Consider the following 12,733-nt stretch of genomic DNA (forward strand, 5'->3'; position numbering starts at 1 on the left):
AAAAAAAGTCTGTTAGTCATCACTGGATATTAATATCTCACTTGATTAATACTTTAATCCCATTTGGTATAAAGTCTACCAAAATATCTATATTGTTACATTCTTGTCTTGTGGGAGAAATGGGAATATATTTGGCTACCAGTTCATGTCTACCTGTCCTTGAGAATCAATTATAGAAGCTCAAAGATAAAAATATCATTAGCCCAAAGATCTGCCCTACTGGCCTGACACAGAACCCAAAATGTTCACCAGCGGTTATTTTTTGAACTGAGATAAGGAGGTTTGAAATATCATTTAGTAGGATAAACATTGTATTACATTATCTGCTATTGACACCTTGAATTTGTCTATCAAAAATAATTTTCTCCTTTCAGATTTAGATAGGGTATTTTTCTTTTGTTGTAGATGTTGTTTTGTTTCTTTTAAAATATATTACTTTATAAAATATATTAAAATATATATAGAAAACTAAAATCAATCAGGAGTGGAAGACATGTACAGATAACAATGATGACTCAATTGCTAATGATCTCAACATAACATGAGCTCTACTGTCAGGGCTAGGTGGGCATCTAGAGCAGAAAGAAGCATCAAGTCCCTCTTGAAACATTAAACTAGCAATACAATTTAGTACCTAATGAGTTTTTGCTTCTCTGTTATTTTCCCCTAAAATAGAAGAAGAAAGAAAAAGACAAATTAATTAAAGAAGTAGTAAATCTCTTTTAAATTTTTTTCCTTTGGTTCATATCTGTAAGTGGGAACAGCCATTGCAGAAACACTTTATGGCAATACATGCAAGTCACTCATCTAGAACTTAGATTCTTAGAGAGTTACCTGGGAATTTAATTTGTAAAGTAGCTTGACCAGAGAAATATAGTCAATATGTGTTAGAGAAAGGACTTGATCCTGGATTTTCCTGATTCCAAGGCTGATGTGCTATTCACTATACTTAACTGATTCTTTTAAAGAATAGTATTACAATAGAGAACTGAGTCAACTTTCTAAGAAAAGTCATTCCCCAATTGATAAATGATCAAAGGATGTGAACAGTCAGTTTTCAGATGAAGAAATTAAAGCCATTTATAATCATACAAAAACTGCTCTAACTCACTATTGATTATAGAGATGCAAATTAAAACAGTTTTGAAGTAATCCCTCCCATTTATCAGATTGGCCAATATGACAGCATATCATAAATGCTGAAAAGGATATAGAAAAATGGAAACATTAATGTATTTCGGGAGGATTTGTGAACTAATTCAACTATAGTGGACTTTGTTTTGGTGGCAAAGAATTGAACATCAAAGGAATTCCCATCAATTTGGGAATGGTTGAACAAATTGTAGTATATAAAAATAATGGAATACTTTTGTTCCATAACAAATGCAGATGGATTTCAGGAAAGCCTAGACTGATGTAAATGAACTGATGTTGAGTGAAGTAAGCAGAAACAAGAGAACATTGTACACAGTTACAACAACATTGTGTGGATGGTCAATTTTGATAGACTTTGCTTTTTTCAGCAATACAATGAATGATTTAAGACAATACCAAAAGACTCAAAATTGAAAATGCTATTCACATTCAAGAAAGAACTTTGGAATCTAAAGGCAGATCAAAGCATACTATTTTCATTTTGCTGGGTTTTTTTCTTTCTTGTGGTTTTCCCTTTTTGTTGTGTTTCTTCTTTCACAACATGATCAATGTGGACATGTTTAATATAGCTAATATCAGATAATGTCCCATCATAGGGAAGAGAGAAGGGAGGGAGAGGGGGAGAAAAAGATGGAAAACAGAATATTATAAAAGCAAATATTGAAAATTAATAAATAAAATTTTTAAATTGTATAGTAATATCATGGACTATATTGATGTCAATGATACACATGTTGGAATCATTTGAAATATGTTTATATAAGTTCAAGATTATATTATGTTTCTATTTTAACTATGAACATGTAGACCTAATTTTCCTATTATTGACATATTAGAATTTGGAAAGAGGAAGAATTTATGTTGATGCTTTGAGGATGAAGGTGAAGGAAAATGGAGCTGAATGTGGTCATATTCTAATAAGAAGAGTCTAATGAGTTGAATAAACAAGAAACAAAATGAAAATTCACACAGCTAACCTTGACCAGCTTGAACAAAACTATTGCCTCTGCAGAGATATTCATGTTTCCTGTGAGAATGTTATATACCAATCTACAATAGTACCTGACAATTCAGCTCAGAACAGCCGCTGTGTTTCAAGATGTGTGACCAGTCTTTCTGCTAATTAGTAAAGCAATTGAAAAAGAAGGCCTCATGAGTGCCTGTCAGTATCACTGATACTCTGCTGTTGGGTATCAAGTCTTATTCTGAATGGAAAAGAACAGGCTCATTTACTCTTAGAAGCAATAACTTTCCCTTTGGTTTCCTAATACTCCACTTTAAGATGAACCCTAGACACTCACTCCTACACCAATTTACAAAGATGAAGTTTCCATAAGCAGAGTTTCAGGGGTTTCATATCATTGAAGTGGGAATTGGGGATGAGGGGTCTTGCCCTTAAGAATGGCTTTCTCCTCTCTATTTTCCTTTTTCCTTGCAATACAGCTTTATTTTTTTTCATCGTCCTTTACCTACTCCTTCAAGACAACAATAATGACTCACCTGAGAAATGTGTAATCCTGCACATTTGATCACAAACTTTTTGTTATTTTCCTTTTAATTTTTTTTCATATAGAGAAGTTGTCTCCCCAACATTTGGTTCAAAAGCAGAAACAGACCATATCAAATCCTTTTCTATTCTTCACAGTTCTTGGTATAATCATGAAGGGATATACATTGGGCATTTGTAGATTTCCTTAGTTTTTTTTCCTATTCCTTCACCTTATACTTAATAGCAGACTAAGTAGGTACTGAAGAATTCCATGACTGAGAAGATTCAATCTTTAGAACACTGAAAAAAATTGAAAAGAAGTCTCAAGGAAGGGAATATCAAGAAAATGGAAAAAATATAGACTCAAAATATAAAGGACAATGAAAACTATATGTTACTTATATATATTAGTTAAATTTTTATGTCAATAATCAATGATCTATATGAATATCAAGGTTATCCTCTACATAAATATGAAAAGGGAAGAGAAAAGATTTCATAAATGTTAGCATTTCAAAGTTGAAAGAGATTTTTGCCATCCTTCTAATCAGATCCATGAACAAAATAATGCCCAATATATGATGCTCAAAAGGACATCAATACAGTCTTTGCTTGAAGACTTAAGAAGGGGAAACACATTGTTTTTCAAAAGATCTTATTCACATTTCAAAATTTTGATTGCATTATGAAATTTTTTTTATTTCCTGATATACCCAATATTTATATAGTGCCTTTAAATTTTGGAAAAAAAAACTTTTAAGTACATTTGTTTATTTGACTCATAAAAACCCAGAGTATAAGTTCTTTTATTGACACCATTATATTGATTGGGAAACTGAACCTGAGAGGGAATCACTCTTATAATTGTTTGAGACAGGATGTGAACTCATGCTTTGTCAACTTGCTACCAATATGAAGTCTAAATGATATTATACAGTAGAACATTTTTTATTTATCTGCAATAGATCTGAAAGATACAAAAAACATTTAAATTTGACCTGTGTTTATTGTTTGTTCCTTGCAAAATTAAAAATAAATGAGAAAAAATGAAAGAAAGACGTTGTATAATTTCTTCTCATGAAGAAGAGAGGATTCTTCTCTCTCATACATGAATAAGATCACATAAAATTGTGTAATAAATAGCTTCAGAGATAGTTTTTTCCAGTGATCCTCTCATTATTAATATCGAATAATTAATTAAGTCTATTATAATTAATATTACATATAATATATCATATCTTATATATTAATTATATTGTAATTAATATTATCATAATATAATTAATAATTAATTATTAATATCTAAAAGCAAGATGTAAACTAACCAAAATACACTCCACTGTTATGAAGGATATAATAAATAAGATAAATTTAAAAAGAATTACCTGTAAATGGTTGAAGTTCTTTACATGCTATTGATTTTGGTCGATATGCTAATTGTGTCAAGTTTCAGAATATTTAAGAACTTATATTTTGATATCTATGATTATTCATGAGGTTAACCTACTATCCAACAGGAAAAACTAAACAGAAGAAGAGTTGTTACATCCTATGAAATGAAATTCCATTTGCAGTCCATTAAATTAGTATAACAGGGTAAAAGAACATCATTTGCTTTCAGATTCTTTCTTTTTTCCCCCTTTCGTTTTAATTTAATAAGACATTTTAATTGGTATATTTTCTTTTCAGATAATCTGTATTTATCATTGAATTTCCTCTTTCCAAAAACAAAATATCTTTTATAACAAAGATTTATTTTAAAAGAAAGACAAAACAATAAACCTAATTGACAAATATATTGAAAAAAAAAAAGCTAGCATTCTATACAATGAGACCATTGTATATATAGATAGAGGAACAGGAGAAAGTAGAGTCATATATATATATATATATATATATATATATATATATATATATATCCTTTGGGGGCCAAATGAGTTCTTTAAAATTCCAGCATATTCCATTCCAATATTTACTGTATGCCTTTGATCAAATTATTTAACCTTCTTCAGTTTCAATTTCCTTATCCATAAAATAAGAATGTGGAAGTATATGGCTTGAATGTCCCTTCCATTTGATCAGTCCATTTACCTGGGACAGACACTGTAGATCAACATTGAACTAGGTTGGGAATTGAAGAAGAAGAATAAAGTAAATTTAATTGCATTTAAGAAATTGCATTAAACTTTTTCAATTATCATCAAGATACTCTCCAGTGTAAAGATATTTTTTCAGCACAAATATTCTCCTATTGATGCTGCATAATCATAATCCTTGGACCCCAAAATATCTAAGGAATCAAAGTTAAGCGTACTGGGAGAAGGATACTGGCATAAGAAAGCTTCAGCATTGTTCCAGTGATGAACTCTATTTAATATTGACATTAGAAGAACTGCTTAGAAAATATATAGTGATATAAAGAGGTGAGCTGAGCATATGGCCCTAGTGAGAAATGATTAGGTCACTGATACATAGAAAAGGAAAAAGTACCCTGCACAACTAATTAGAACAGAAGATGGTTAATGATGGTGAAGATGATCATGATCTATTTTGCCTCATAGAGTACATTTTATTTTAATTTAAATGTTTTATTGAGTATGCAGCATGGCATAATAGATAAAAGATTAACTTTGAAATCATAAATAATTATTTTCCAGTCCTACCTCTGACACTTACTGGATATATGATTATGGAGAAATCAATCAGCATCATATTGACTTCAGAAAAACCTCTTAGACTCTTAAATTGTAGATCTGCATCAATGGAGGGAGTATCCATGCTGGAATTATGCACAGGGTTGAAATCATTTAATAAAGCACTATCTTCTTCCCTGTTCAATATAAAAAATTTCAATTGAATTTCAATTAAAAAGAAGAATTTGTTTAACAATTATTGATATTAAATTTATCTTATAAAGTTGTATTAATCCTTTTATAGTCATTCTCTAAAATTTCACTTAAATATTCTTTATGTATACATTTTAATTCATTTTTCCTCATATGGCTATAGTTATTCTTCTATTTTATGATCTATTTTTCTGTTTCTAAGTTGATGGAATTTTTATTATTATTATTTTGGTCCTTTTTTACTCCTTATTGTTTTATAAAGATTTTTCTTTTGTACTTTATGGCTATTTTAAAATATTTTAAACAATAATGTTGCAAAATAGAAATGGTGAAACAAATTGAAAGGTCATGACATAATCACACAGTATCAGGAAAGGGCTGTCCCTGGAGGGCTATTGCTTTGCTTTATCCACAAAAGCCCGTGAGCTGGTCTTTCATTCCATGTGATCTGAAGAACATGGATTGATCAGCACTGTTGGCTCTATCAGCATCAGGGCACTGTCACTTCCCTCTGCTAGCAATTTTATTTGTACGAATAACCTAGCTAGAAAGGTAATAAAAGCCACCTGACTTTTGTCCCCCTAAAAATCAGTCAATCACTTGTGTAGAGTTCCAAGCTAAAAATAAATATATTTTTTTAAATTATGGTAGATTATTAGAGGAATTTAATAGAGAGTATATAGTTCTCCCATGTACCATTCGAGCATTGCTACAACTTTTGTCACCATAGTAATCAAGTAATAGCCACCATAAAGATACATTTTTTTTTTTTTTAAGGAGCAAGGGTAAGTTGAGATTTGAAAGTGGAGGATTTTGAAAATTTATATGATTCCTGAATGAATACTTTTATTATTTTCAACTATTTTTATGGTTTGAGATTAAGCACATTTGCATATTAAAAGAATGATCTCTCAGAGTCTATCTTTATTTAAGAGGAGAAAGATATTTGCCTAATATAGTGTTGTGTATATTCAGACATACATATGCATATGCAAATTTATATTATGTGTCTGTATACACACACACACATAGGGAGAGAGACAAAGAGATGGAGAGACAAAAAGAAAGAGAGAGAGAGAGAGAGAGAGAGGAAGAGGAAGAGAGAGAGAGAGAGAGGAGAGAGAAAGAGAGGAGGGTCAGGGAGGGAGAGAGAGAAGGTGCTTAGTGAAATGTGTATTGAATTGGATTGACTGGGATCCAGTAGTAAATTTATTTACAACCTACTCTATTGACTTGCAATTAGAGAATAAAACCGTTTATATATTGCATTTGTACCAAAATAATTAGGGAGTGATAGGGAAAGAGTAATTGATTTTTTTGATGAAGGAACATTTTCTCCATTATCTCAAAGTATGAACAGGAAAGAGTTACAGAACTCTAGGTCCTCAAACATCTTTCCAGATGTTTCCTATAGACATTAAATAAGACAAGTGGCTAAAATGATTCTATGATTCTATGGGAGAGATCACATGTCCTCTCTCCAAGCCTTCAGGCATGATGATTCAGAGAATTCTATTAATTATTTAAAGCAATATTTGAATACATTATTTTTACATACAAAACATATTAAAATCAAATATTATACTGTGATATTCAGGAAGAATTTAGAAGTTATTTATAAAAAGAAGGAAAAGGGAGAAAAAGAACAAAAAAGGAGAAAGAAGAGGAAAAGAAGAAAGAAGATGAAGGACAGAGAGAGAAGGAAGAAAGAGATTTAAAGGTAGATAAGAACATAGAGGAAATGCACAAAGAAAACCTCAGATTTTTGTAATAGATAATTTAAGATAAAGTTTTTTACATACATTCCGTCTTTTGCTCTCCATAAAACTGAGATGTAGGTGTTCTTATTAGTCCTATTTTAGAGACAGAGATAAAAATTTCCTATGTTAGAGGTAGGAAATGGAGGCCAGATAAATAAAGTTACTCACCTAAAGTCATATATCTTGTGAGTATCTGAAGGAGAGAATTGAACCTATGTTCCTTTGACTCCATAAATATGATTGTGCCTTTTCTAAATGACTGGGTCAAAAAAGTGGTTATAAATATTCACTCAAAGCAATAAATGGAAAAGACCAAATGGATATTATCTATCACAGTCTGATACTATATTATGTGGGAAAGTATAAGTACCAAATATTCTTGTCTCAATAATAACTCTCATAATAATTAACAAATAATGACTCTTCAGGTCATCTTGTCTTTTTTTTTTTCTCTCTATTTCTTGAGCTGTTTATTTTAGAAGAAAGGAACCAGGTCCTTTGCCTAATCTTACATTTATAACTATCTTTAATTAACCCTTGACTTCACTGTAGTTGAGGGAAATTTATTTTACTAGAAACATTTTTTTGGAAAAAAAAAACAAAACCAATTATCTTATAGGATCTATATATATAACAGAAAGTTGGGGAAAAACATGACATTTTTAAGGGACTTTGAAAAAAAGAAAGGGAGAGAAGAAAGGAAGGAAAAAATAAAGAGAGAAAAGGAGAAAAAGAAAGAGAAAAAAGAGAAAGAAAAAGAAAGCACATACTCTAATACATAAAATAGGGTGCTGACTCATCAAAAAATTTTATTATTGAAATAGTATTCTACATAATAGAAAATGGTCATAGATTGTGAGTTCAGAGGTCATGTTATTCAAACTCTTATTTCACAAATAAAGAAGCTAAGTCCCAGGAGGTTATGTGATTTGCAGAATCTCACAGTAACTGAGGGAGGATTTAAACTCAGATCCTCCTAATTCCAGTCCAATGTTGGAGACACCACACTGTCTCTTACTGTGCCCTTTCCATGGAGGACCTTTCTCACTTTCCTTGCTGGTGATATGGCATGGTAGGAATAATATTGGAATTGGTAAGATCTGGCTTTCACTATCAAAATACTCAACACTTATTAGCTGGGGATCATAAACAACTCAACAGATCAGATTCACTCAGTTTCCATATGTGATCAAAGGGGATATTACTTCTTGAACTAAGTTATAGCATGCTATGAATTTATTTTGCAAATCTAATAAGCAAATCAAATCAACAAGCATTTAAAAAGTATTTTCTATGTGTAAGATATAGAATTGAGGATAGAAAAAAGTAAAGTAGCACTTGTCAATGCAAACAATTATCTACAAAGAATATAATATAAAATAAATTAGAAATAATTTCAGCAGGAAGACTTTAGCATTAAGCATTTTTAAGTGACAACTGGATACAAGGAGTTGTGCTACATGTTAGGGATAAATATAAAAAACTCCATACTGCATTCAACAATTTTAGATTTTATGAGCATATGAAAAAGAAAACACAAAGCAAAAATAAGGTAATAAAAAGAATTTCATGAAGAAGAAATTGGTAATGATTTAATGAATGAAGATAGGTCTCATATAGACAATGCAATCTGAGATGTGTTTTGAAGTGATCCTATGAAGAAGTGAGGAGAGAGTGTTTTCCAGACCTTCAAGGATATTTCTGAAAAACAAACAAACAAACAAAAACAGAAATGGGAGATGGAATGATGAAATAATTCCTAGGGAAAATAGCTACAGACTTCTTTGATTGAATCAAAAATGTGAAGGGAAACATATCAACTGAGCCTAGAAAGATGAGTCTATCTATCTATCTATCTAAAGAAATACATATGGACACATAAATATTTATAATAACTTTTTTGTGGTAGGGAATTGTGGGGATGCCTATCAATTGGAGAATGGTTGAACAAGTTGTGGTATATGATTGTGATGAAATACTATGATTCTATAAAAAAATGACAAAAGATGTCTCAGAAAAAAAGAAAATCTGGAAAGATTAATATGAATGGATGATAAGAGAAATGAGCAGAACTAGGAAAAAAATGTACACAGTAATAGCAATATCGTAAAATGATCAACTTTGAAGGACTTAGCTCCTCTAATCAATTCAATGATCTAAGACAATTCCAAAATTCACATAATTTTTTTAATGCAATCTATCTTTAGAGACAGAATTGATGAAGTCAGTGTAGATTGAACTTTTTTCCCATTTGCTTTATTTTTCTTGCTTTTTTGCAATGTGACTAGTATAGAAATGTTTTGTGTGATTTCACATATATTTTTGTTATCACATTTATTGATTTTTTAATGGATGAAAGAGGAATGGGAGAAAAGGAGAAATTCAGAACTCACTTAAAAAAAAAGAATGTGGGGCAGCTAGATGGTGCAGTGGATAGATCTCTGACTCTGCAGTCAAGAGGAACTGATTTCAAATCTCGCCTCAGACACACTAGATGTGTGACCCTGGGGACCTCACTTTACCCCAATTGTCTCCTCCTGCAAAAAAAATTAAGTAATAAATAAGAAAAGAAAGATGGATCAAAATCAGATTAAGACTTCTATAATTCTTCTTATTTATTCCTCTAATCACTATGCTCTATCAGGTGTATCCATTTTCCCATTACTAGTATCCTTATCTACCATTAATAGTAAGGTATTTTAATCCTGAAAGGTAGAGTCTTTTGTTTGTTTGTTTTTTGATTCTCAAGGAATTTTATTTTATTTGTTTATTTTTGTGAGGCAATTGGGGTTAAGTGACTTGCTTAGTTAGGGTCACACAGAATTTGAGGCTAGATGTGAATTCAGATCCTCCTGAATCCAGGACCAGTGATCTATCTAGTGTGCCATTCAGTTGCCCCTTTGCAAGGAATTTTATAAGTATTATGTAATCTGAAGGAATCCTTGAAGAGAAGGATTAAATCTATTTTCAAACTGAAACCAAGAATCATAATCTAAGAGGAATTCAACACATTACGAAAAGGGGAGGCATTGCCAAGATCAAATACAATGGACAAATTAAATGCTCTAACAATATCAGACACAAAAACTATAATATTATTTTAAGAACAATAATGGGCAAATACATCATTTTGACTATTTTAAATATTTAAAATAACTATAAAAGACATATCAGAGAAAGAACTGATAAATAAAAGTTTGTATAGAATAATTTTACATATCTATACTAATTTGTGTCTAATAACTGGCAGGAAGGGGGAGAGTGAAGGGAATTTTTTTTAAGTCATTTCCATGATAACCTCATTATATATTTAGAATATCAAATTGTACATCACACATTTGCAATTTCATGTACAGTATATGTTTATCATATTACATTTGGAAAGGCTTGTCTTACTCCATAAATTAAAAATAAAGTAAATTAATATTTTTAAAAGCTACTAGCCTGAGAAGGAAAAATCCAAAATGTACTGAAAACTGAAAAATAGAAAAATCGATATATGCAAAGGAAAAGACATTATGCAAACAAGAATTTGGAGAAAATTGAAAATCAGTAACATGCAAAAAAATCATGCTATGGAAGGACAATAACACTCTTTGTGACCACTATTATTTTACTCTACATGCAAAATCCATTGTTTTGGAAAATGAGGGTAAAGAATCCATTCAAATAGTTCAATAGAAAAGGAAGTTGGAATTCCTCTCTCAGATAATACCCTAAAGATACATAAAATATATAGTGGCTAAGCATGAATAGGTTACCTAAGCAACAAGGCAGTCTAATAGCTTGAATAAATTGAAGCATGTAGCCTAAAAAAGCAGTGTTTGAACCTGCTATAACTTTAAATCACCTATCAAGGAAGAGAATTCTGAAAACCATTTGCAATTCAAGTTAGTGGGCAGCATCAGAGACAGGCTTTTGTTCTCAGCAATCCATCAATTTAATGTAATACAACAAATATTTATTAAGCATCTACTATAAACAATGTTGCAAAAAACAAGTGTGAAACAACCCCTAGTCTTAGGAGAATACTTTCCATTATGGAAATGGAGAAGAGGCAATAGGTACATAGATAAGTAAGTGCAAGATAATTCTAGAAGGGAAAGAGCAGAAATCACTGGAGGTGAGGGAAGACTTCATGAAGAAGTGATAATTTTAGTTGAATTGAAGGAAACTTAATTCTGACAGATGGAAATAAAGAGGCAGTGGATCCTAGTCATGAGAAGGGCTTATGCAGATATATATTTAGCATAGATTTGGGGTTGGAAGTTCAGTATCACCTTGTTTATCCCTGATTTTTCCCTAAATATTCTTGCTATGGATTTCTTACTACCTCCCACTCCATCATTTCCTTCCACAATCTGTATCAATACTGGCACTGGGAGGGGGAAATTTCCCAAAGGGAGGATGACAGCTACAATTCTCAATATTCTAGAGAAAACTTTAGTAGATTTTATTCTTCGCTATAATTTTCCTTTCTTTCCTCCACTTCATCAAAACTTCTTTCCTTTAAGATGCTGCTCAAGCACCAGTTTTTGTTTTGAACCTTTCCTAACCCTTCAATTACTTGATTTCTCCTTTCCAAATCACCTTGTATTAACTTCATATTTACGATCAGTCTGCCAGCTGAACCACAGTCAAATAATGTATATTTATTGTTCTTAGTTTATTATTTTTGAAGTAATAAGTGTTTTTATTAACCTGTCCTTTCCACTGATCTCCCCCTTGAGCAAATTTTAAAAGAAAATCACCTCCTCACCCTTACCAAATTCCTCAATATATATCCACATAATTCAGTAAAATAAATCCCTTATTAGCTATATCTAAAAATATATGTCTTTTAGCATTTAAAATTCAGGTCTCTCACAGAAAGTGAGTGGAATGTTTCATCTTCATTCCTTTGGATTCATGTTATCTTTGCCTTCATCAGAGTTCTAAAGTCTAGTCTTTCAAAGTTGTTTCTGTCTATAATGTCATTATTCTCTAAATTATTCTCCTAGTTCTATTCCCTTTGCTCTGCACATTTCATAAAAGTCTTCCCAGTTTCCTCTATAATTGTCCATTACATAATTTTTATACCACAATAATATACTATTATATTCACATATAATAATTTGTTTACTCACTGCCCAATATAACATCTTCTTAATTTCCAGATTGTGGCTACTATAAATATTTTAATACATCTATCATTTTTGTGTTCTTTTGATTTCTTTGGGGTATAGGCCTATTTGTAATGTCATTGGGTTACAGAATATTAAGAGTTTAGTAACTTTTTGGACATAGGTGCTTTGTAGACTGCTTGGACAAATTCACAACTTCATCAAGTATGCAGCAGTTTATCTTTTTTCATGCTGTGCAACAAAAATTTATCATTTTCTTTTGTCATCTTTGATAAGTCTGATAAGTGTAGTCTCATAAGTGTGGTAGAATTTCAAAGCTATTTGAATTTGCATTTTCCCAATTATTAGTGATTTAAATCA

The 12,733-nt window shown here is 31.0% G+C and overlaps 1 long non-coding RNA gene across 1 annotated transcript in view; it reads right to left on the bottom strand.

Moving 5' to 3' along the window:
* Positions 1-5,326: 5,326 nt before the first annotated feature.
* The window catches only part of LOC116420018, a 56,060-nt gene continuing 48,653 nt past the window's right edge, over positions 5,327-12,733 (bottom strand). Inside the window, exons 3-4 of the long non-coding RNA XR_004230345.1 lie at positions 7,293-7,343; positions 5,327-5,474 (exon numbers count right to left, since the gene is read on the bottom strand). This is a non-coding gene — a long non-coding RNA (uncharacterized LOC116420018). The remainder of the gene's footprint in view (positions 5,475-7,292; positions 7,344-12,733) is intronic.

Source organism: Sarcophilus harrisii, chromosome 6 (genome assembly GCF_902635505.1).
Source record: "Sarcophilus harrisii chromosome 6, mSarHar1.11, whole genome shotgun sequence".
NCBI classification, from domain to species: domain Eukaryota; kingdom Metazoa; phylum Chordata; class Mammalia; order Dasyuromorphia; family Dasyuridae; genus Sarcophilus; species Sarcophilus harrisii.